The 20,797-nt window shown below is 50.3% G+C and overlaps 1 protein-coding gene across 4 annotated transcripts in view; it reads right to left on the minus strand.

Moving 5' to 3' along the window:
- Positions 1–19,075, minus strand: part of LOC142075125 (CBP80/20-dependent translation initiation factor-like) — a 148,209-nt gene extending 129,134 nt beyond the window's left edge. Inside the window, exon 1 of one of the 4 annotated variants that reach the window (XM_075136160.1) lies at positions 18,891–19,075. The gene's annotated coding sequence lies outside the window, so the exon portion shown is untranslated. The remainder of the gene's footprint in view (positions 1–18,890) is intronic. The other 3 variants (XM_075136161.1, XM_075136159.1, XM_075136157.1) reach the window with 3 other exon arrangements.
- Between the last annotated feature and the right edge of the window lie 1,722 nt (positions 19,076–20,797).

Raw genomic sequence — 20,797 nt, forward strand, 5'->3', positions numbered from 1 at the left:
AAGTCCTTCTCGGCAGGGCTGCTCTCAATCCCTTCATCCCCCAGCCTATTGATACCGGGGGTTGCCCCGACTCAGGTGCAGGACCTTGCACTTGGCCTTGTTGAACCTCATGAGCTTCATATCCTCATGGAATCTCACCTCCATCCCCACCAATTGCTTCCCTTCATCACAGCTTTCCTCTTTTTTGGAAATGAAGCTCTTTTGTATGACAAGGCTGAGTGCAGGAGAGCCTCAGGTGCCCCCCGTATTTAAGGTCTTTGAAAAATGAAATGGGAATGAGGAAGCAAGATGCTTTTTGCAGCATCAGCCACCTTCTGCACCATCAGCAACAGAGAAAAGCAAATCATCGCTGGGTTCCTGCTGCTCCGACCAAGGGGAACAATCTTTCCCGGCCTCGGATCCGGTGATGTTTGGGCTTGGGTTACATGAGCAAAGCAAGGAGCAGATTTCAAGGAGAGACAATTCCCTATGACCCAAGTCTGGCTCGCTCATAGGGAATCTCTGTGCCTTCTGCCTAATATGAGCTGCTCAGCTGAAACTGGAGAGAAAAATCATCCAGTAAATCTCTGCCATTTTGCAGAGGAAAGGGAAAATAAACAACTTACCATGCCCCTCTCTGAGCCACTTAAACTCATCTGAACGACTCCATGCACAGATAAGTATATTCAGAGGTTTTCTGAATCTCTAATTACCTTCAGTGCTAAAAAAACACTTAAAAAGCCCCACTCAACAACACCCACAAACAAACAAAATTTCCAAAACCCGTCTTTGGATCCTGGACCCCCGCTCCTCCACCGCATTTAAATGTTCAAGTTATAAAATAAACAGCAGATTGGCTTTTACATCACGGCCACCCTGGGAGCATCAGTCATGGACCTTATCAGTTCCCATACAGGCAGCAGCCACGGCACCACCATCGATGAGATCTTCTAAATATTCTAGTGGAAAAGAACAAGAATTGGGGAAATTGGCAATTCTGTACACGCACAAGGAAAAGAAGTCCCTTCCTGATAACGCTTTCAGTCTAATAATAACAAATTAAGAAGCGGGGAAGCAAACAAAGCCCTAGGGAAGCACAAGGGGACAGGGAACGCTGTGGGGTCGGTGTTCAACACCACGTGAGCAGGTCCAATGTGGCGCAGAGCTGGCCAAGGAACAGGGACATCAGTGTCACAAGAGCTGAGCTTTCCAGGACCGCTGTCCCTGCTTTTGGCTTCTTCCAGATTTAAATATACCAATGTAAGAGCTGCAGCCGCTTGCAAAGACAGGGAAAAAGCCAGGAGCATCATCTCCCATGTCCTACCTACTTGTCGAACCTTCTGCTTAGGAAAGAAGGACAGAGCCCGGCACACAAGCCAGCAAGGCTCGCACATTTAAGGACAGGTTTTTGACCCAGGGCTGAGTTGGTTGCCAAAGCTTTCCCTTCCCCTGGGGCTGGACATGGGGTCCTCCTTAGCTCCTGCTCCTGGCCACATGGATCGGACATGATCTAGACAGTGGGTTTCCATCCAGCAAAGTGATTTCATTTCGGAGATGTGATTCTCACTCCAACCAGAGGGACCATTTGAATTAAACCTGGCTCCCTGAGATTGCTGTGGGCAAAGGGCATCATCTAAGACAGCTCTCACAGCTTGGGAAGATGCCGTTGCAGACCCTAAATCCATTCTTCAGCCTACAAGGATCTCCTGCATGTTCTCTCACACAGTTTCTGATAGCCATTCAGAGAGTACATTTGATACCCGGATGGACCCAGGTGTTGCACCGGGCTCCCAATAGCTGCTCCAGGAAGGGATGTGACCCAGCGCAGACACCGCAGCGCCCACCAAGGGTCCCGCCAAGCCGAGGGATGCTGCGCCTGGCAGGGATGGGCTCCAGCTCCCTCTGGACCCACCACCCCACCGCTCTGGCCAAAGCCGCAGCAGCAGGTGATGCCCAGCCCTGGATGTGTGTGGACCAGACCCTTCCCAAGCTTTGCTTTGCCCAAGCAGTGTGGACCGAGCCCCCAGGCTTAACCCTTCTCTTGAATCCATCCCCAGCTTTTAGCTCCTTCCAGCGGCTCATGAGACAGCTTGAACCAATTCACCGGGATAACGCCTCCCTTAAGGAACCGGCCCTGCAAATACCAAGCAAAGCACCTCCCCAGACAGGAATTTTCACAAATTACTGGCCGGTCACCAGCCTCCTTTTTGAGGCTTGAAGTGCATTTTTTCGCAATCACTCCCAGGCTATCGCTCTGCTCGCTGGATGCTCTGCAGCAGCAACACAGTCGCACATCTCCTCAAAAGCCCTTCCCAGGCAGCCCCGCTCCCTCTTCGGTTACCCCCCAGCTAAACGGCAGCAAGTCAGGGGTGATAAGAAGCCAGCGATGGGGACGGGAAGAAGAGCAGCCTGTCGAACCCCAGGGGATAAAGATGCTGCAAGTATTTTGCGCAGCTACATTTATCACCCAGGGGACCGCCGGGTTTGATTAATAAGAGGGAAATGAAGCAGCTCCATTCAGCTGAGCCCCGGCGGGCGGGTAGAAGACAGGGAGGTTTTCAAAGCAAACAGAGAGACAGGTACTTCCAGGACACGATAGCCGACCTATTTTGAGATGAACATGAGATCAAGCGAGCTTTGGGAGTGTGTATTTACCTCCACCAGCAGCAACGACAGTCTAGACGACTGGCCCAGATCGACACAGCTGATGTTCAGCCTTGGATCCACCAACCCTACGTCCTAAGGTGCCCTGCTGACAGTGTCCTTGACAGCAGTCTCTTCTGCAAACCCCAGGTCTCGGATGCCTCGCTCAGCCCCAGCATTGCTGCCAATGTACTGGGGACAAGAACCTTAAGTTTGTCCAAAAACATCCTTGACCTGCTCCTTGTGTCCAAGTGCTCCATCCACCATGGACCCAAGCACGCCACGCGCTGCACGTGTGATGGGGATGTATTGCTGGGTCCTCTGGGCAAGCCACTGTACCTCACTTCCCTCTCTTGTAAAACACAACAAGCCCTGTTAGGACTTGTCTTAAATGCCTGGCTTTCCCTTCTAGCTTGGGGAGGAGGAAAGAGGTCTTGGAGCTTCAAGATGCTACCGCAGGGAAGGTATCACAGATCTAGAGGGTCTTTGATGAACATCAGAAGTTTGGCCTTAGTTTTCAGAACGCCTCTGGGGTGACTACATTGAGTAAATACCCAGCAGCTCAGGAAACTAGGCCAAGAAGGCACCGAGAGAAGCTTTTTCTCCACAAACACAGCCTGGTCAGGGATAGTGACAGAAATACTTATTTTTATAAGTTTGCCTCCTGACCCAAAAGGAAACGCTGTTCCTACAGGGCTGGATGATGACTGGAGGACCCAGGACCACCTGCAGACATCAAAGACCAACAGGATCCATCTTTCAGGACAGCTGTGTCCACCTGAAGACCCCACTTGCAGTGAAAAACCCACAAGCCATGCCCAGGACTGACCCCCCCACAGTGACTGGCAGACCTGCAGGCATGAGGACAACCCAGAAACATATCCACGAATGAATTTTACACTGTTCTTTTGTTGCAGGGTCCTTCACACTCATCATGAAGGTCTTCCCATGATGACCTCCACTACGCGGCAGCCCCACAGAATACGGCTTCAGGGACTGAAGGAACTCGTGCCAGGCCACGTCAGCATCTGAGAAAGTCCCCTCCTGCACCTCCCTGCACTGGCCAACCTCTGCTTACACCCAAGGGATTAACAGCCCCGAAGTTAATCATGAGAACATGGGGGAGGACTGTAATTGCAGCAAAGAGGAGCAGCATCAGCAGTTTCAGTAGAAACATCATAGCAGGATGCCTGCTATTCATGTACCTTTGACCTCAGAGACGCAAATAAAGAGTCCAAACTATTTAGCTTTGGGAAGAAAAAAAAAAAGAAAAGAGGTAAGGGAGAATTTGATTAATCAAGAGACTGTATAACGCTATATACCCAGATGGTATCTCACATTAAAGGGCCTTGCGGGTAGAAGCCCATCGTTGCCAGTTCTTGGATGCCTGTACAGTGCAGGTCAGATGAGGGCATCTGGGGGATCTTTATGACCCACCAATTAAGTAGCTGAGCTTAACCAGGGACTGGAAAAGGCACTTCTGGAATAAATTATACAATACGAATGATCAAGAAAATAAACTCTGTGCCTAACCCTGCAAACACTTGGAGACTTCAGAGGAAGATGCAACCACTGCTAACAGAACCACAAAACGCTGGGGCTTGGGGCAGGCTTTCCCCACTCCCACTAGAGTTTTCTTCGGGGCTTTTCCCTCCCAGAAGGAGCTTGAAGAACCTTTGTGCTTGCTGAGGACCCCCGGTCCACAGGGACACCCTGCTGCTGGTGAGCATCCCCAGATGTCCACAACGTCAAAGAACCGGAGGTGACACTTGGCACTCAAGTCCCACGTGTCCCCACCTCTGGTGTAGGATGAGGGTCATGTACCTCCCCTACCTGCATTCATCCGAGGAACTGAATCCCCCTTTTGCAGAAGCAAAAGGCTGAACCCATGAAATAATAATAACTAAAAAAAAAAAATCACTTGTTTGCCAGCAGCCCAGCCTTGGCTTGATGAATTTTAAATAGTTTTGGTCAAGTCACTGCAGCCAAAACACTGGGAAGAAAATGCTGGAAGAAGTTCTTTCCTGGTTTTTTTTTAGGGTTTGGTATTTTTAAACAAAGAATTTTTACTTTTATGTCACAGTGATGTACACGAAATTTCCACAGTTCTCCATTATGGTGTAAAATACTTAAAAACAGATTTTATTTTGGATTGAATAAACCTCTTTAACTTGACATTATTTTGTTTCCTGTTTTAATGAAATAAAAATATCTATTCTCCTTGGCCCCAGCTAAAAATACTCTTATCCCCCCCAACTATCCTTACTACCACGATTTTGCTACAGGCTAATTAACTGAAAAAAATACAGTTACCATCCACTGTTTGTTCTGTGGGCTGATATTTAGGAGTATTCAGAATACCTAAGGATAATTTGGGGTACCCACCCAAAGGATACAGCAGTGCTCCAGGACAGAAGACATAATTCACATATATATTACAAACTCATAGGAACCTCAGGAAAGTTCACATATATCACTTTTTTTTCTTTTAAAGAAGAGGGAAATAAGAAAAACGGGACACCTACATCCCCCCCCAAAGAGAGGGGGAACCGCTGCAGCCCCAGTTCTGCAGGCAAGGTGCGAAGCAAGGCACAACCCCGCTGCCAGCCCTTTCGGGGCTTTATCCTCCCAGCAATGCCTCTGCTTCGGCTTGTTCCCAGCTCCTCCACGGGCTGCTCTGCCCCTGGAGAAAATACTTACTCTCTGGAGACTATCAGGCACTGCCCAAGATAACACCCAGGGCTGCAGAAACACCAACGCAGATAAAGCCTCGCTGATGCTCGGATGATGCCCCACTGCATCCTCTCCCGCTCCCCTTCAGGTCAAACTGGAACTTGTACATGACAAGGGGATTAAAAAAAACAGGTTTTCAGGATAATGCTGCTGACTTGTTGTTTTTCAAACCCTCTGCCGCCAAGCCCCTACGGTGCTGCTAACCTCTGCTGATCCCATCAGGTGGTTTAACCAGGGAGCTTAGCGGTAAGCCCTGTCCCTGCAAGGAGGTACCAACTTATATCGGGTGACTCTCTGCCCGACGGGGACCGCAGAGGCTTTCAGATAGCACAGGGAAAATTCCCAACTTCAATTTTCAGGAAGAAAATTAAGTTTGTGAATGGACGGAACTCATCCCAAGATGCAATGTTTTGTTGTTGGGTTGGTTTTGGGTTTTTTTCTCTCCTAGGCTTTATTTTATTTACGTTGAAGTAGCTGTTAAATCCTGTTAACATGCTGCAAATCCCTGTCCTGCTGAAAAAAGAATTTGGCACCTTTAAAAGGTTAACTGGTCTATATCTGTACCCAAATAAACCCCTTATGGAAAGGAAAGGGGGCAGGTAGGGAAGGCAGCATCCGCAGCAGGGAGAGCAGGGCAGCAGGAGGGGTCTGGCAGAAGGAAGAAAAAATGGGATAGGGAACAAAAAAGTGGCATAGGGAACAACAAAAAAAAAAAATGGGATAGGGAACAACAACGAAAAAAAGGGATAGACAACAATAAAAAAGGTATAGGCAACAAAAAAAAGGGATAGGCAACAAAAAAAAACGGGATAGGCAACAAAAAAAAACGGGATAGGCAACAAAAAAACAATGGGATAGGCAACAAAAAAAAATGGGATAGGCAACAAAAAAAAATGGGATAGGCAACAACCCTGCATCCATGAGCAGGGCAAAAAGTGGCAATGCACGATTTTCACCCATTAACTTTGGCAGCCAGAGGATTTCTGCAGTAAAGAGGATGCACGTGTACAGTCGGGGCAGGGGGAAGAGGAGGGGGTCGCGATGAAGAGCAAGGCTGCAAGCAAACGCCTGCAGGGGGGCTGCCTGGAAGGTCTGGCAGGCTGGGGCCACCAAACCCAGCAGGATGGCCATTGGAGCAGGAAAGGTAGTTCACAAGTATTGCACTGTATCTGGCTACAAACCTTATTCCCTGGCTTTATCTAGCCTGAGTGAATGAATAATATTATTAAAAGACAGACGAGAAATCAAACAGCAGCTTGGAGAAACCGGGGAAGCCTCCTGAGAGCCAAGGAAACCTGCACTATCTAGGGAAGAGCGAGATTATAATAATTAGGTCAGTTGGCGATAAGCCTTCTCCGTGCACACAGGCACACACGCGCTGCTGCCTTGCTAGAAAGTGGTGATGTCCCCAAGGAGCTGAGAACCCCAACACCAATACGCCAGGGGCATGGAAAAGACCGGCAGCAAAAAGCCTTCTCCAACAGCAAACCACGGCAGTTGCTCACCTCAAGGTCTGAGGATCGGTAGCTGCAGCATGGGAAACTCCGATGGGATATTAGAAAATTCCTTCACTGTGAGTGTGGTTCAGCACCCAACAGGTGCCCCAAGCGGGTGTGCGGTCTCCATCCTTGGAAACAGCATCAAGATTCAGCTGGATGAGGCCCTGAGCAGGCAGGTTGGACGTAGAAGCTGGCCCTGCGCTGAGCAGAGGGCTGGACCAGAGGATCTCCAGAGTTTACTTCAATCCAGAATAACTCCAGGATCTTGCCTAGGGAGACCTTCCCTTAGCCCAGACTTCCAGGACAAAGCCACCAGGTCTTACCTCCAGCTTAATCAAAAGTAAAAGAAACTTCTTCCCAGCAGCAAGTGGCCTGAAAGTCCAGGCTGACCTTTAGGAGAGGTAACAGAGGTTGACGTGAAGCTCAAATACAGGACAATCACTCACAGCACGCAAAGCCTTCTGCTCCAGGAGGCAAAGAGGATGGCCCCATGCAGCAAGTACTGTACAGGTTATGTATGCACTTTTCCCTATAAAAAGGGAGCTGGAAGCTTTCTATTACCCATCTCTTCCTTTCTGAATGGTTTGACATCAGCTCTGCCCATCCTGGCAGCCTCAGGGCTCAAGGACTTGAAAGAGCCCCAGCTACAGCCCCAGAGCGGGAGCTGGACTGAGCTCACATCCAGATGTTTGACACCGGACCAAGCAAACAGGAAAGGGAGACTAAAGAGGAGGATGTGCCCACTGCCCTGACCTCTCTTCCTCCCCATCTGTACCACGCAAGAGCCATCATCTGTCTCCGATTTGGCCGTCCAACACCAGGGCCCAACCTCCAATCCGGAAGACGGAAACTAGTCACCTATTGCTTGGGCTTTAGGGTCTCCCTCCAGATGGTGACTCGAATCAAACACCCATCTTCCAAAAACCACTTGCTTTTGTTAACAGTGAAGGCAGATACTCCTTCACTGGTCTCTCCAAAACTTTTTCTAAGCTGCTTCTTTGTGAACACCTCACCAATATTCCTGCTTGCCTCTACAACCCACATCAGCTCCCTGGACAACTCAGGGCAACCCACACACCAATAATAGTCTGAGCTGCTCTTGTGAAGCCTCACGCTTTCAGACCACACGGCTGTCCCTCCAGTAAGCTGTGTTGATACCAGCAAGCTTTTCCCACCAGCCAACTGCTGAGTAGTCCACCAATCCATGAAGTCCTTCAGGACATAAGTACTTCCCTGATTGATTGATACCAGTTAAACCCAATCTTCACACACGAAGAGCATCCTACAGACTCAACTGTGCTGGACACGCTTCATGCAACCATGAAGTTCTTGCAGTCACTAGAGTTCACCAGCAAAAAACCAGCAGCCCCCCTTAAATATACAGAAATATTTTTCCATACTCCTAGGTCATGCAAAAGATCTCATGCACGACGCTCACGTTCAGCCGGCAAACTCCTCTCCTTAGCTTCCCGACCGATGCTCTCATTCGGTTATGTACTCCAACCTCCCTCCAGCACATTAGAAAACAGCGGCCACCGTTTCTCATATACTTTGAATCAAAGTTTGCTGCTTTTTTGTTAAAATAATTAGCTAATCAAACCCATTGCTTCCAAGCTGACATTCCTCCTAATGCTTTAATCAATAGACAGAGATGCTCAGAAGAGAGCTAATAAAGCCTGAGTTGAGTGTAGGTGCTGCGAGGACAACGCTTTTCATTCATGTCACTGGACGACGTGGAAGAGACCCGAGAAGAGAGAAGTTGGAAGCACACAATGGACATGCCTACTGTAATAAAGTGGGTAAACAGACAGAAATAAGGAAATAAGTGGAAAATTTTACTTTGAGGCTTATTAACCTGTGGAAAGAAGGAGAGGAAGGCTTTACTGGCTGACACTTCCCGTCAAGCTCAGTGTAACTCTCGTAGACAAGTGGAAAAGGTGGGAAGCATTAAGGGACGGAGGGGAGGACTCGCCAACAGATCCACCTCTTGACATCCACTTAGATGGATCCGAGAGTCACGCCACCATGCTGGTTAACTAACGGCTTCTGACAAGTTCACGATTTGGTTGGATTTCTTTAAAGTAAAAGAAAAAAAAAGATGAACACAAGCAAGCAAACCCCAAGTTGGGTTACTGAAGCATTTCTAGGTGATGACCAACTTCAGACTTCCCAGTACACCTGACCACCTCCACGCAAATATTCACCTCAGCTGCTAAATTTCCACAACTCGCAATTACAAGTTTTTTCGCAACTTCAGCCACCACCTTATCATGAAGCAAGTTTAAAGCACTTCCCATAAAACTTGACTTTAATGCCTGAAGTGTCTCACAGCAGCCAGAACTGGCCAGAAAAGGCAACATCCACCCACAATCCACCTGCTGCAAAGGGCTGGCCCAAGGCAAGGACCGAGAGACTCAAGGAAGGAGAAGTGTGATCTGACACGGGTATTACAAGAAGCAATAGGCTTTGTTTTCTGGGGTTTCTTCTAAAAATATCTGGAAATTCTCAGAATTTGTATTACCTACCAGAGACAGCTTAACCACCAGCATCCCCATCAGTGTACCACCACATTTGTTGACTACCAGACCAAAGAGATGGCTTTCTTACAAAGTGCCTCCTTCATCTTTCCAACCGGACTCTTTCCTTGTGTATTTATGGTTGGCAGTGCCCAGAGAAAGCCTCTTTCCATGGCAAACAACTCCTCGAGAAGGTAAGTAATGCAAGGTTACCACACCTTCTCCAGAAACATCTGGCTGAACTGGACGGATCTGATTTAACAGAGATCCCAATAAAGATCAGATGTAACTTCTAGGTCCTGGGCTCTGTGCTCCTTTCCCCAAGATCTTGTCCTAGTCAAGGCCCTGTTCTGGGGCACTCAACAAGATACCTTTGCTATCAGCAAACCTCATTCGCTGTTCAATATGAGGACTTCCAGGTAGCCCCTACGTACTTGGAGGTACTTGGAGGTACCTTAGAGGTGCTCCAGCAGAAGCTTGGTCTAGCCCTGCTGAGTGAACATAGTATTACCAAGCTATTAAAAGCTCTGCTGGCACCAATCCCATGACATGAGACCACCACCCACCATGCCAAAAGGCCTTGCTGTTCAGTTCTTTTCAAGCACAAGAAGGTCATGATGAAGGTCCATATCAATAGCTACAATCCTGGGTGCCAAATGAGGTGTTAATATACACAAAAAAAAGCTTGAATCTTGTGACCACCAGAGAAGTCCTTGCTCACAGCACATAAGCTTCAATAAGGCCATGTCTGGAGTTACCGATGTTCTACCAAAGGCTTGTGGAACCCTAAAATTCACCACTCACTGGAATTCAGCCATGTCAAAGTGAGATCAAACTCCACTGCATGCACCATGCAGATCAAGAGCGAGGACTTGTTATGAAGCACCGGTAGCCCTATCACTGGTGAAACACTGCCCAACCTTCTGCAACACACGCTCACATGACATTGCTCCCAGCCAGAGCCAACCCAGTTGGCCAGAGCCAACTCTTAGGAGCTAAGAGACCACCCAGGAGAGCCAACTGTCAGCAAAGGCACAGGACTTCTGCGTGGAGGTAAGATCTTCCCAGCAAGGATCCCATCACATACATCCTCAGCAAGGATCCCATCACATACAAATCATTACTCCTGAGAGTAATAATTTGAGAGAAGACAAAATTTGAAAGAAGAATAATTTGAGACAAAGATCATTCCTACTCCAACAACTTTATAAAACAAAGGAATAAGTGGTGCATGTTGGAATTTCCTGAGCAAATTTGCTCAGGGTTTGAGTCTCTGGGTTTTGGAGAGGGAGAGGAAGGGTTCAGGGGGGCTTGGGAGTTTCTTCTTCTTTTTATTTTCCCTTCTCCCCTTTAGAAAGAAGCAGAGTTTGCAGCCAGCTGTGCTGGCTTTCAGAAGAGAACAATTAACCTGAAAGCAATGCACTTGTTTTTAATATAGTACATGGCACACCAAATGCCTGGTGTCACTTAAGAGTGGCAGACGATTTGGTCACTCCCTTGCCGAGCAGCAGCGTCTGCAAGCCCTGCGGAGAGCAAGCGATGCTTCCTCCCCGGTATTTAGCAACCGGTTCAGCTCTGCCGTGAAAAGCAAGCTGGCAGCAGTCCTGCACGGAGCGAGCATCACCATCCATCCATCATCCACGCAGACCTCTCCCATCAGTGCCCAGGCGAGCATGGCATCCTTCAGCCGTGCCGGTAGCACGACCGGAATCATCTTCACTCTCCTCTCCCTGGTGAGTCTACGCCATCAAATTTCATCAATTTTTTTAGAGTATAGCCAAAATTTCATTTGGCTGGACTCGCCTGCCTCTCCGCAGACATCCATGCTCACGGATGAGGAGCAGAGCAGGAGACCTGGAGCTGCTGCAGGTCTAGCAGCGTGTCCTCCTCGCTGTGTTACTATCCTCCTGGCACGGGGAAAGCTCCTGCTGACGGCTCATCCTCCCCCACCGTGCCCTTCCCCACCGAAACGTGCGGTGAGGAGGCAGACAGGCTCCCGCTGAATGAAGCCAGCGTAACCGGAGGTGCTCAAGGAAAACCTCGGCAAAGCCAGCAAAGGATGACTGCGCAAACCAGAGCAGGGGAAAGGCTGAGTCACTTCCTCCCCCAGAGCCCTAAATAGAGAAGAGCATAAGGAAAATCATTCTCCAAGCTGACAAAAAAGGAAGAGAATCCCCAGTTTAAAAAAAAAAAAATAAATCCAAGTGCATACAGTGACGGCAGAAGGGGAAGGGACAGAAAAGGCAGCCTCGTGCTGCAGCTGTAATGGGAAAGGCTGTCAGCAGCAGAGAGGGGCAGAGCATCATCCCCGGCTCCTCTGGGAACTGGGGGTTCACTAATCACTTTTAACAGCAGCTCCAGCTCCAAGGCAAGTTCACGGACCATCGATGGTGCCGAAAAGCCACCACGCTGCTGCCTCGTCCCCTCCAGGCGATGCTGCCGGCCGCGTCCTCGGTCTCGATGGGAAACCACAGCGAGTCTGGGCAGAGCCTGGCCAAGCTTTTGGGGACAGATTTTATCCACTCCCCAGTGTGCAAACGCTCTACGTGAGCTTCTAGGTGGCAGCATGTGAAATGCCACTATTAGGAGCAGTAACAGTATAATACCCAATTATCCATCCCAGCAGGTACATGGCGAGGCTAAGCTCAAGGCAGGAAAACCCTTTCGCAGGGTGGGATACCGGTACAGGCAGGAGACTCCGGAGGTAAATCAGCCACCAGCTTTTCACTGCAAGCTCGGTGGTCAAGCACAAGCACAAAGTCCTGAGACAACAGCGTGGCAGCATGGAATAGAATAGTTTGGGTTGGAAGGAACCTTTAAAGGTCATCTAGCATTATCCCATCACACCCTCCCCTGCTGCATCCCTACAGCCAGCTCCTCTTTCCCCGCATTCAAGACAATTTGGGTTATTTCCTTAAAGAAAATTTAGTGAATTACTAAAGTCACTTCTGAGTTAACCAACCCACTTGCACCCAGACAGATAATACTTAAGCTCACAATTGCTGCAGCTCGTCCTTGTAGGCAAGAAGAAATTTGGATTTCCCTCTTCCACCTTCTTTGTTAGAGCCTGTAAGTTCTTAGCTTTGAGACCTGCACTCCTCTGTCAAATTTGGCTGAAATTATTCCCCAGGTTAAAAAAGCTTCTGGAGGAATAGCGAGTGACAGCCAGTCTGAGCGCATAAGCCTCATTTCTGTTAATTAAAAAAAAAAGCATAGAAATATAGAGAAGAAGCTTCAAAGTGGCTGTTTGCAGTCGATAAATAAATCTTTCACCCCATGTAATGCGAATATATATATAAAAAAAAAAAGCCATGCAAATATCCTTTCTCGGAGCCGATTCCGAGAAAGACAATGTGTGCTCTGCAGATGCTCCAAAACCCAGGATGCAGGGAGAGGGACCAGCACCCTGGGGTGAATCTTTGCATTAAAAGCATCCAGGCAGGGAGGGATGCTGAAGCGCTGCCGACAACCAAGTGCTCTATAGGGCTATGATGTCCTGCCCACCACCAATGCTGCTCCGAGCATCCGCAGAGGCAGGAAAAAACGCTCCGCTGCCCGCGCCCGGCTGGCACGGGGATGGACAGAGCAGGGACGCAGGAAGGGATGGAAAACTCGCTGTTCACCAGAAGAGCTTTCCAGAAGCGTGTGTTTCATTTCAGAGCTGCTGTCGGATATGAGAAAATGCTGGTTCTAAAACAAGGGGAAAAAGCTGTCAGAGAAAGCTATCCATCACCTCGTCACGGCTGGTCCCCTGCAGCTCTTCAGCCTCTTCATCCACATCCATGGCCTCCTCTTCCTCTAAAGGCATCTGTAGCCATCGTGGTGAAACCTCACAGCCCCTGAAAACTCCACCTGACTCATCCACTAGCTTGCAATGATGAAATATGCACATGGCAAGAAAAATAAAGAAATCCTTTCCAAAAGCACCCCGAGCATCCACATCCTGCTGTGAAGCCTCCAGCTGCAAAAATTATTGCTGCAAGTTTTAGGATCGCCAGCCTGGCTTCCTGAGCTGGAGAAAAATGTAATCAAAGATGCCTCCGAGCCAATTGCCTGGCTGGGAAGAGGCATTTTTGCATCACCGATATGTCCTGATGTAAGGCAATACGGCTCCCGTGGGTGCAGGCATCCACCCCCGTCCCTTCTCACCACGCAAAGCAAAACCCACCTTAAACATAAAAGATTTCTCTGTTATTAAACTCCAGCTGACAACCACAGCACAACCACAACCCTTCCTGCTTTCTTTTCCTCTCTTGCCCAGACACCCAAGATGGTATTTTTGACGGCATGTTATTAAAATCCCCTCTGGCTTTGTTGCAGCCGGACATGGCACCCAGGAGCCCATTGGCCCAGGGGGTTTGCTTCTGGCCGGGTGATGCAGGGGAGATGCATTTGCAGACCACTGCTTCGGGCTGGCTTGGTTGGACCTAGACTACACCATAGTCCCACCAGTGACCAGAGCGCACGCTTCTCTGTGGGACAAAAAAATCCTTTAAAATTCACCCCATGATTATTCCTGCAAGATCCCCCATTAGTAAACACTAAGATGTGTTTTCGCAGACCTGAACACCCTTCAAAGCCACCTGCAGAAGCTGGTGGCCCCAAAATGACATCTCCATGGAGCGTGTAGCAGAAGGAGCAGCTCGCAGCCACAGCCACGGGCGAGCCCAGCTCTGCAAAGCAGCCGCCCCAGCCCCGATCTCGCCCAAGGCTGTGCCACCCGCACAGCTCCATGCCATTCGGCAAAGCTCCGGCTTCACAAACGAGACGCTCAATGCCCGTGACGGCCAAGACCCCTGAAACATCTGCAATGCATTTCTGTTCTAGCTCGAAAACGTTGCGCTTGCATAGACAGACTTGTGAGATTTAATCCAACAATGCAAAACACTTGGGATTGTACCCACTTATTTGCAGAAGACCTTCTCAACGTTAGCTTGGGGATGGACTGGGTGCCATCCCTGCCGCGTGGCACGGCACCGCTGATCGCAGAGACTTGGACTGCTGCAGCATGCCGTGCTGCCGTGCCACAGCCTTCCATGCCACCCTTCCCATGCCAACCCAGCCGCTCGCCTCTCGTGCCAGCTATCACCCAAAGCAACCAGCAGTGGAGGGACAGTGACAGCTTGGTTGTGAACACCAGCTTCTCCCAAGGTTCTCCAAAGATCCTGGTGAACGCAAGCCAAGCAACACTGCTCCTCCAGGATTTCATGAGTTCAAAAGCGTTTTTCAGATTTAATTACAAACCCCGTTAACGGTTCCCTGTCGCAGGTGGCTGGGGAAGCTGGTGGCAGCTGTGCGTCTCCCTGTAGCTTCTGCTTTGGCGCAGGGCAGGCTCCAGCGGTGGTGAAGTCTTCCCAGGGCGGCGCAGGCTATACAAACCAGTCCCAGCGAGCCGGGCCAGCTCCGAAGGGAGGGGGAAGGTTAGTTGGGTTTTTTTTTGCATTAAGGCCAATTAAAATCACTGGTGAGAAACGAGAAGCTTGTGGGCACCCGCGTGCATCCTCAGGTCACCCGGGCATGACGTGACACCAAAGGATGGGGCACACCACACAGCCGTCCACCTCCGCTCCCCATCCCAGGGACATCCCCACCATAGACACGTCATCCCACCCATAACCCTTTCCGTCCTGTCTCCTGAGAGATGAAGATGATTTCCACCACCACCCAGTAGCGTGGTGAACGCAACCATGCTGGGGAAGAAGGCAAAGCTGAGCTAATGCTGGTGGCCACAGAGGAGACGCCCTCGATAAATTGCTGCACGTTATGAAATACTCCTGCGGCAGGCTCCTGGCCGACAGGTGTGGCAGGATTTGGTCCTGAGGAGATAGCAGAGGCAGAAGTTTAGTTATGTCACCACAGCCTCAGAGGTCCACAGACTGCCTCAAAGGAGTCTCCAAAAGCTAACTCGAAACAGCAAAGATCTCAAAACCATTCTAGAGACACCATTCCCATTCCTGGCCACTGTTCGGGTACCTCTACATTGCAGAAGACGGACAATGACGATGCAGAGTCCAGCAAGCCAAGACCGAGCAATGGCATAGCCCAAGGCAGACGTGGAAGAAACAAAACCTCTCTTTTCATCAGGAGAGTTGATAGTTAAATGTACAAAAGTTTTGAGAACATCCAATGTCATCCCCATTTCAGTCTGAACTGAGCAGGAAAAATACTTCTCTTAGGATCACCAGCAAGGTATCTACGTTGTAAATGACTATATATATATATATGCACGCACATATATATAAATAAATAAAAATAAAACAGCCAGTCTCTCAAACAAACAGAAAATGATTGGTTAGCTACACTAGCCCTTTATTTCGGATGACTCAGTAATGTGCTAATTACACTCAGGTAGCAGAACGGCACCTTCTCCGAGGAGTTTCACAAGAACATCCCAAAGCATTTATGGAGATTACTCGTCCAGAAGCCTCAACGCTTCCAGATTTTCGAGACAGGAACAATTGTCCTTTCCCCAACCCGATGAAAACCAAGAGCTACCCTAAACAGAGCAGCAGACTGTTAACTCTGAAACTTAACAATGGCATACGTAATGTAAATGTCTTAATACTTCTGCCAAACTGAAGAACAATGAAATAATTAACAATATTTAATTGTTCCATATTTTAGCAGAAATAGTCAGGCAATATGCTAAGCGTGCCCCAAACACCTCCTGAAATAGCTCACCTGCTGCCCCAGCTTCCATAGAAACCATAGGGTCTTGCTGTACTTTAAGATATAGCTCCTCACAAATACCCAGGACCCCAAGGACTCCCTTGAGCAGCAAGAACATGAAATTAAATAAGGTCCAGGCGGGTTTTCTTGCCACTCTGCAGAGACCTACAGGCAAAAACTCAACCAGTGATAACTACCGCAATTTCACACCGCCCCTGCTGGGAAAAGACCAAGCAGCAGCAAGGACAGCTGCAAGGAGAAACAAGAGAGAGAGACTCAAGATGAGAAGGAAGGGGAGAGTCAGCATAGCAAAATTTGTCCTCACCAGGAGACCACAGTAGAGTGAACTCAACAGAGCACTTCACCCTGAAGTGAGGATGCTCAGAGAGCAAAAAAAGAGTATTTTTCTCTTCCAAGACAGAGTGCTGAAGGAGGGACATCTGGAGATAAAGCTCAGCACCTCATCATCTTCCCTTCCACAGTTTGGATCAAGGGCTAACAGCTATGAAGGATGTTTTCATGCTTTGCACATTATTTTTCACGGCACTCAGGAACCCTCCGTAGACCATTCCCATCCCATTTGTGCACGAGGCTGACTCAGCTACGGGAACGAAGGTGTCAAAGCCAGCCAAGCCCTCAGGTAGCTCACTCCTTTCCCACATCCCCCTGCAAGGGCAGAACTGGTGTTCAATTCATCTCTGCAAATGGTTTCTCCGGGCTCCCGTTGGCCGGGGGAGCTCCTGGATGCTGGGCTTTAACCCTCCAGCTCACCTGAGACAAGTTGCATTCCCACTTCGCCTTCACCATCCAACCACTGCTCCTCTGCTGTCCTTTAAAAGCAACCTGAGATCTTATAAATGATAAAAAAAATGCTTCCTAAGAGCTGGACAAGTCCCACAACACTTTAACCACGACACCTTAAATTCACCGAGCCCTCCAGTGCAGTACCCACATTGCAAGGAGGGCTCGGACAGAGTTCAGAGGGAAAGAGCTTTGCATACAAGCACGGCCTGAGCTTCCCAAAACAGACGTTGCTCATCTCTCTGCCAAAGATAACACACTTAACGCGGGGAAACCACAGCCTACAAATTTTACTCAAGGCTTGAGGGAATACAATCCAGCGCAAGGTTTTGCTCTTGGACCTCAGGATCAGCAAGGGCAGGGCAAAGCCTTTACGGGCCTTAGGGGGAAAAATAATGTGGATCAACACAATAAAATGGTTTTTTTCCACTCACTGAAGACAAAGTGTGAATATTTGCTTGTCAGGGTCACATAAGCCATAAGCGGAGTGGGATGCTTCCCTCTCCATCCTGCGTGGCACCCCCCTGCCAGCATCTGGATGCTCAGAGGATGGTCCACCATCAAAAAACCTTTCTAGATTTTGGAGAGGAGGGACTATTAAATCACCTGGTCTTATTTTGGTATCTCTGGGCTGAGAGAAACAACCTGGAAGCTCAGTGTATCTTCTGCTTCCTCCCATTTTTTTTGTTTCTGTTAACAAGGCCGTGACTTCAAGCTTCATCCTATACCTGCCTGAGTGGTGGAGGAAGAGTAGCATGGATTACTGGAGCACGAGTGAAGGTGGCACAGATGGTCACGTGGAATCAGCCTATTTCAGAGGAGCCACCAGGTCTCCAGAGAGGCCCGGGGCACTCCAGCCCTCCTCATCATGCTGGGAAACAGCCCCTGCCCCTTTCCAATCTAATGGGATTGCTACCTCATCCAGTGTGGGGTCTTACTGGTGGGGATCTCACTCCTTCCAGAGAAGCCTGACACAGGGAACAGCCCCAGGAGATGAATCAGTCTCATTTTATGGAAAAACAACTCCAAGGGCTGAGTTTTGAGGCACTGGGACACCAAGGACACCCAGCAACTGTGCCTCCAGACAGCATTGCTGGGGGCAGCTGTGGCAAAAAAAGTCCCGCGACTGCCGGCTGCTCCGCTGCCACTAACATCTGTTGTCCCCTACTGACACCCATGGTCCCCGAGACCACGTGCAGCCAGAGTGACTCTGCAAGAAAAACGATAAATAATAAAATAACAACAAAATTTAGTCCCCGGTGAGTCCTCGCTTGCTACACCCAAACGCAACCCCGCATCGAGGACGGGGAAAGCACCTCCCAGGAGGCGGGAGATGCTCCCACCTCTGGACCACACAGCAGTGGACATCCCACCCGGGGATGTCCCCCCCATAACGATGCTCAGGGTTAAAGCAGGTGGTACCTTTGTGCCTGCGCACGCTGCCAGCCCTCTCATCCTCCCGCCGTGCGCGAACCACCGCCAGCTTTGCTGCAAAGGGGATAACGAGGCTAATTGCGATAGGGACTGGCCGAGCGCTTGCATCCGATGGGTTTCCCTCTCCTTTTTGTCTGTGGGGGGCTCGCCGGAGGAGACGGAGGGAGAGGCCAGCCCTGCCCTTCGTCAGGCACCCGCTAACGAAGCGGTCCGGGAAGCTTCCAGAGGCCGAGAGCCGTACCCGAATCCGGCCCCGGACCCCCGTTACCCCCCTTCCCGCCGCTCGCCCTGGCGAGGAGAGGGAAATCTCACGGGGGGTGCTCCAGGTCCACGCACTAATTATCAGGGAAGGGAAGGAAAATCGCACGGGACGAGGCCGCTCACGCAAGGCGGTTACCGAAACCCGCCGAGAGGCCAAATCCCCGTCCCGGCTTCATCTGCAAAATTAAAACCCAACCCCACGGCGGCCCAGCCAGCCACGCGTGGGTTTTTTTATTATTATTATTATTATTATTATTATTTCTGAGGGAAACAAAAGGCGGGACGTGCCCCCCCCACCCCCCCCCCCGCCGCCGCACCGGCTGCTGTGTCATCGCCCCCCCCGCCCCGGCCTTACCGTGCTGCGGTGCCGGGCGGTGTCAGACCCCCGCCGGGAGGCTCATGGGCGCCGCGCTGAGGTGAGGGGGGGGACGGGGAGGGGGACACAAGGGCCGCCGCCCGCCCGGGAGGAGACACCCGGCTCCGGCTCCGGCGGAGGGACGGGCCGGGGCGGCCGGAGAGTGACGCGGCCGCCCGCCCTCCCGCCCCGCCCGGCCCCCGCCGCTGCCTCCTCCGCCGCCGGCCCTGACGGGAGATGTAGTCCGCGGCCCGCCGCCCGGCCCGGCCGCCCAAGGCGGCTCCCCCAACACCCCAGGGGGGGTCTTCATCAGCGCCCCCCGCCCCCCAAACCGGACCACCGAACCCCTCCAGCCCGCCGGGCCCGGCTGTCGAACCGCCCGGCTTTCAGACCAGCTTTTGTGTTGTCATTTTTCCCCTTGAACGCTGTAATTCTCATTTTCCCACCTCCACCGCCGGGCCACGGCCAGCCAAGGCTGCATCCTTCGGGATTCAGCCCGAGAACCGCGTCCTCTCCCATCCCTCCTCCTCCACGGTCAGCGGCATCCATCCGGGCTTGAGGGAGGTGGCTTTTAAGCTGAGCTTAAAAGAAGGAAACTGCAAATATTTCCATATAAATCAAACGTTTCCATATAAATCAAGCGTTTCCATATAAACACACAAAACTCTGAGCCGAGAAATGTAAAAACCAGAATTTAAACACCTTTTAAACACCTTTCTAGCCAGCTGGATCCATTCAGCCCCTCAGACCCGCTCAAAGCCACTGGGACATGTTCCTAGAAGCGATTTAAATCACCTTCTCCTTGCCCCGTCAGCCTCTCAAAAACACCAGCCCGCCTAATCATTCCTCTTTTCTTGTTCTTAGGGTCATATTCAAGAGGTAACTTTTTTCCTAGCCATGGATCCTTTGTTACTCTCCGTCTGGTTCTGCCGTAATATTCATCCGGATAAATGGATCGTATTAATGAACATCAACGGAAGAACCGCAGCCATAAATTAAGCAGAAGAGCTGGCCTCTGAAGAAACCTTAATTCTACTTTGACGGCAAAATCAGATTCAAAAGATCTCTCTCCCCGCTGTGCTTTATTTTTGGCCGTATCGTTTGCTGGGCAGGTTGCCATGACAACCTTATATTCACCGGAGGGTGGCTATAATTGGGAAAGCACATTGTTAATTTAGCTCCAGATTTTTTTTTTTTTTTATTAATTTTGTCGTATTTTAAGCAAGGGGAACTGCCTGGATTTTCATATTTGTGTCTATGATCATACTACGGTTTAATTATTAAGCCGAGCGCCAATAGCGTCGCTCCAGCGAAGGTGCAGAGCTCACCGGGGCAGACAACGGCTCTGCCCGCATCCCCTTTCCCCGGCTCGTCTCCTCCTGCAGCCCCCCCGCATCCCCTCCAGCCCCCTGAGCCCCTAAGCTGAGACCCCCCCGGGACCAGGATTTCCCAGGGCTGCTCCTGGTGTAGGAGAGCAGGGTTGAGGAAAAAAAAAAAGGTAGGATCCGCTCTTGCATTAATGAGCATTTTTTGAAATGCCGGGGCGATTGGGATTGTCAGCTTGAACCTGATAACAATTCATCTCGGCTACTTATTAACAGCAAATCTCCCTCTTTGGAGAACGCCAGAGTGATATTGATGGTGGGAACGCGCAGGCTGCTCCTGGGTGGGCACATCAGGTCCTGGCCCCACGTGGTGGGACCTCTCCGAGCATCCCGCTCCTGCCCCAAGGCATCCCTGACCTGGTGACACTGCAAAATGCCACCAGGCGCTCGCCTCCATCCTTGCTGGAAGGAGGAGGGTGGCAGGGCTGGGGACTGGGTGCTCTGCTTCAGGAGCCCAGTTGGGTGCTGGGGCACACAACTTCTAGCCTGAGATTTTTTGGGGGTGAAATGACCCATCCCACA

Source organism: Calonectris borealis, chromosome W (assembly GCF_964195595.1).
Source record: "Calonectris borealis chromosome W, bCalBor7.hap1.2, whole genome shotgun sequence".
Lineage (NCBI taxonomy): Eukaryota > Metazoa > Chordata > Aves > Procellariiformes > Procellariidae > Calonectris > Calonectris borealis.